This window comes from Lycorma delicatula, chromosome 2 (genome assembly GCF_047948215.1).
Source record: "Lycorma delicatula isolate Av1 chromosome 2, ASM4794821v1, whole genome shotgun sequence".
Classification (NCBI taxonomy): Eukaryota; Metazoa; Arthropoda; class Insecta; order Hemiptera; family Fulgoridae; genus Lycorma; species Lycorma delicatula.
Window position 1 is genome coordinate 122,157,431 of NC_134456.1, and position 6,000 is coordinate 122,163,430.

The following is a 6,000-nucleotide window of genomic DNA, read 5'->3' on the forward strand; positions in this document are numbered from 1 at the left end:
AAGTAGATGAGGACCTTGAGGAAAGGGTTTTTGATTACTAACAGGCAAGATAGGGTGGATATTGCCAACATTAACGGAGAATTGGGTACGCGAGTGCGTAAGAGCACTGTTTCCGACAGGCTAGGATCCTCATAGGGAAGAGATCGTTACTGCCGAGAGTTTAGATTTGTAGAAGAGGCTGCGGCTGATGACCCAAACACAGCCATTGAACTGGTGAGGGGCTGGATGACGGGGAAGGGCCTATACCTGTCATATGTAAAGACAAAGACATTTGACATGATAGAAAGAAGAATCACAAGTATCTTGAGTCGAAGATCACCTTAGTAAGTAGTCTTAAGATTTCCTTAAGATAGGGTATGAACGATCTCCCGTTGTCGAACCAGATGCTCAGGTATTTCGCCTCGTTCAGCGACTGTACCAAATACCTGAGCATCTGGTTCGACAACGGGAGATCGTTCATACCCTATGTTAAGGAAATCCGCAGAAAGGCCGAACAGACTACCTTAGTAGTAGGCCAAGAAAGTTAACAAAAAAGCAATTTTATAAAAAGAGTTCATTAAATTAAAATTTTTTTTAGGAAGTTTATTATATTTTATTATGATTACAATGTCAAAAACTTGCGCACTTCAGCACAAGAAGACCGATTATTTTGTTTCCGACGCCCTCACTATTTCGAAGTCAGAATCGAACTGATTTACAGACCATAACGCACTACACACGTTCGATAATTCATTAGACTACATATAAGCATCAAGTTCATCTCACTCCCCAATGTGAGTCGCTGCATAAGTGCGTATGAAGAATACACCCTAGAAAGGCAACATAACTTCAAATTTTTTCGACCTTAAATTGAGCGTACCTCAAGACGACTCAAACAATCTTCATCAAATTTTTACGTGCATAAAGTCAGATACACTACTACATTATATCTAAATTTAAATGAAATTGATCTCTTAGTTTTGGAAATTTTCAAGCCCCAATATTTTATATACAGGCCTATATATATATATATATATATATATATATATATACACACACACATATAAATAAATAAAAAAATATATATATATACATATATAAGGAAACCTCATTTTAAGTGGATGATATTTTCGTACTCCTGATACATCAAAACGTAAAGAAAATTCTTTTTCACGCCCTAATTTTACATACAACCGAATATGTAAAAAAAATTATACTGATAAATTGTCCTAGCATTTATTTAGATTCTAACCCTTCTCCCCTTCGTTCCTTTTTAATTTTCTTAGGTAATAAAAATTAGGTTAGTTTAAAATAGTCAGGTTTATCAAACCACAAAAATTTGTACATTTCAATACGTGCAAACTGCAAAATAACAGAATAGATTTTAATTCCATCTCCTTATGTTACTTACTTTGATTTAAAAATTTTGCAAATCAGTTCGTGATCTAACTTCGATGATTCCATAAAACCATTCATATTTCAAAATAAGCTTCTATGCGTAAAACTAAAGCTATTTTAAAATCGGTTAACTGAATTACAACGTCAAATGGTTGAAATAAAAAGGTTAAAAAACAACACTGAGTTGTAGTACAGCGAATTTTAATATTGTTCAACTGTCGTTTGTAGTGTTTAAAAACTGTAATTTTTTTGCTTCTTTATCGGTCAAACTTAACCAAACAACGAAATATATGTGTACCTTCTTATTCCTTGAATTGTCAATATTCACTCGTAACCAACCATTAACAGAACTGTTTTTACATTGGAAGGGATAGTATTTTTTTATCTACATGATGAACATGATGTAATATCCATTCTTTTACGATTTAAAAGATCTCTTGACTAATTTATTTTTAATTAAAATATTTCCTTTTACAAAAAACAGTAGTACTGTGTTGCTCAGGTTTTAAATAAAGGCTAGAAAAACCTGATATTTTTTGCATAACGTTTAATATGTAATTAAAAAAAATACGTATTTACAGTTAACGCCTTGAACATTTTTAATTATCGGTAATCATTTTACTTATTTACTACCATACAATTATTACATATGATTATTTTTGTGTATAAACTTACGACTATGCTCTTTTACTCGGATATATTATTTTTTGTAGTTGTACTGCAGCAGTACAACAGAAATCAAGATTTTTTAAGGTTTTCTTTCATTATCAAGGTATATATGTATATATTAATGGTATTCAAATTATAAATGTATATTTTATATAATTCTTTACTGGATGGTACAGTAACACATTCGACTCAACTGCCATGTTTTAATGTAAATACAATAAGACTATAACTTGACAGCAAAAACTATGTATATTATGTTAATGAGAAACAGGAATAGAGATGAGAATATCCATAACGTATTAAGATGTGCATTACTAAAGCATTAATCGACGTGATGCGTTTATCCTTTATACTTGATGTCATACCATAACGAAGATTGAAAGATATTATTTAGTATTATGTCGAGAGAGGTAGCTTCGTTATCATAAATGTTCAATCTATATTATTGCATTTTGGAACAGAAAAGGACAAATATATTTCATTTAAGAGAAATTAACTATTGAGGATATTTGCGATTACAATGAGATTGATATAAATTTTTGATATTTTTGTCTGGAATCTGAGACTTCCGGTATAGCAAACCAAGAACATAGCCACTTTTCCAACTATGGTCTCAGTATTATTTTTTAAAGAAATTAATATATGGCAGTTCACACTTTCATCGATTCAATTTCTTAAATTCAACTATCTAATGACAGTAACTGAATAATAACAAATAATAATAATAATGATAATAATGATGATGATAATGATAATGATAATGATAATAATGATGATGATGATAATAATGATGATGATAATGATAATGATAATGATAATAATGATGATGATGATGATAATGATAATGATAATGATAATGATGAAATAATAATAATAATGTAATTAGTCTGCATATTAAAAATAAGTTTCTTTAATATGCAGACAATTAAAGGGGTAAATGAGGGTAAAAAACAAATTATTTTGATCACAATATTCTGAAATTGACGAAAAATTACAGGATCAATAAAATAATTGTCTTTTTTATAGGTGTTGAATACAGTCAATAATTACATTATAAGGTGTTTAAAGGAGAGTGAAAAATGTAACATAAAAAAATCATAAAAAGACTATCATGTTGAGAAATAAACGTGAAAAAGTTTTTACATTTTAAAAAGTTGTCAACAAAGTTTTAATACTTTCCTGGCATGGTTATTTATTCCTATAGAGTGTTAAAATAATGATACATGAAAATAGAGAAAAAAAGTTTTAAAAATTTTGTTTAAAAATTCGATAATTTTAAACTTTGATCGGCTCCCCATCCACAATATTTTTCTGGATCACTTGTACTACCATTATGCCTAAGAAAAGAAAAAAAGAAATTCTGTTAAAAATATGCAACAGATAAAAAAGATAGCTTTTTTCGATTTTTGAAGAAGGGGGAATTTTGAGGCAAACGTTTTTTATAAAATGGTAAGATAAGCATCCATATATGTATTGAATAAGTTCAGATTTTATAAAAAGATATAAAGTGGAGTTATATTTGCAAAAGTTTAAGAAAATTTATCACAAAGAACTATCTGCACTACTTACCCACTGGCGGTATTCAACTGTTCATCAACAAATTGCTTTATATGAACGACTCTCTGTGCTAAATTTCATAAAAATCGGTTATCCAGTTGGAAGTTATTAAGCTTCAAACACGTCAACACACTAGATGCTTACGTAGGTAAGAATATTACCACTCACTCTTTTTTTTGTTGCCGGTCATGAAACGTTAAGAATTAAAAAATATCATACCCAATTTTTGAATGATTACCATACTTTCCTTCTTGTAGCGTAGCTGTAGAGCTATGATATCAGGGAAGTAATAATAAGATGCCAAAACTACGAAAGCAATGCTAAAGAATAGGACTTGATGAAAGTATTTAAGTTGCTGAATATTTCTTCTTAGGAGAATAACTGAAGTTAATTTTTTAATAACAGATTACTGCAAGTTATCTGTTTCAATAAGAGGTATTGGTGTGACAGAATAAAATCTGAGCTGTTCTATTAACTGAAGTCATCACGTAAATGAAAACCAATGAACGTAATAATCATTTCGTCCCGCTGCCATTGGGAACATTTTGTAAAACAGTTAACCAATTTTCTTAGTTTTCCTCTACCTTTTGTTAATGATAATTGTTCACAATCAATTTATATTTCCCTTCTCCTTTGACGGATTTAATATTACATTTATCGTATACGATAGCGGAGGCCAATTTACCTATACCTACGGTAAAATTAACTTATGATTATTTACAACAAATAAACTGAATTGAAGCAATGTGCCTACCATTATTATCCATGTTTGGATAATAATCCTCTTTTGTGTTAATTCAAAGTAAGGTTATTTCGAGGTGAGGTTGACTTTGAAAATTTTTTTTTGTCAATTCTTTTCTGTGCTACAAACGGTTTCGCTTGCAAAACTACTCAATCCGGTACCTTAATACAGCTTATCTGGTTTCTTTACATTAATAGACAATTATATCATAGATTAAAAAAAAAAAAACTTTTCAATTTAATGCAATAACTAAACTGGAAACTCAAATGAAATCTTTTTTATTTAAATAAAAAAATTATCAAAATAAATTAAAAGTAAAAAATCAGTTCTTTAAAATTAAATGATTACTGAAAAAAAAACCACATGAGTATTTTTCATTTATTTATTCAATCTATTGTATTTTTCATTTATCGTATTAGTCAATGTATCTATTACCGAAATAGAGGCATTAACTTTTCACACACAGATAATAAGTAAATCTGTATTGTCAAGTCCTTGAGGGACTAGTATTACTATCTATTCCTTTTTTAATTCATCTTCTTAATAATACCTCTATTTTTGCTTATATAAAGATCACAAAAATCATTTATCACCATACCTAAAAACACGTAATATCGCTTTCATAAATTTAAATGTTGCTGCTAAGAATTGAACTAAAATATTTGTAAATGGAATTTGTACGAGTAAATTCTGTTAAAAAATTGGGTTTAAATGTAGTTGGCTCGATAATATTCAAAACCCTTATTAAACAAAGGGTAGCCCTTAAAAACCTGTCTTATATTGCGATCTAATGTTTTTTTTTAAGGTAGTAGTAGAAGTAGTAGCAACATTATTAGTTGCAGTAATACTGCTAGTAGCAGTGCTAAATAATTCTGTTTATTATTAAAAGGAAATACAACATATTCTTACCGGTTCTTTAGTCTTCATTTAAATAATAGTGTTCATAAAGAAGAACGGGAAGAACTAAGAACGTTTTTCACTATAAATACAAAGACGTACAATCTCATACAGATATTAAGAGTTCCGTTTTATTATATACGAAAAAAAAATCAAGATCTTCGTTCATATTTCTATTCAAATTTTAAATCCTTTCAGAAAATAACTTATTTATTCCATTTCCTTTTTCATTCACTGCTTCCAGTCGTACAATGTAGGAAACGATGAACCATGTCGTTTTGCCACCGGAACTCTTGGTGGAAGTGGTCGTATTTCATTTTCCGTAGATTTATTTTATACTAAGTAAATAGCGAGTTCGTTTATTTTTTCATTCATTAGTATATAGTCTTGATTTGAAATAACGTTAGCCACTCTTTTTTGTAGCTTAGCAGAAAATATTATGAATATTTCCTGAATCTTAACATTAACTTTTATCAATAAAAACTCATTTATCACCGCCAATTTTTCCTGGTTTTATAAATAGAAACTTGTCAAATAAAGTTCTAATATAAATGAAAATTCTGCAAGTTTATCTCTAACTAATGATGTAACACATAAAAGATGCTATTTTTTTAATTAAATTAATTATTTATTATTTCTTTAAATGTTTATTTACTGAAAAAAAAAAATTGTAAATATTTTAATAAATATATCTAAACTAGCATCCTCGTCGAGGTTTTTCTCGCGCTATGAGGTTACTTGCGTTTCCCGTCGCGATC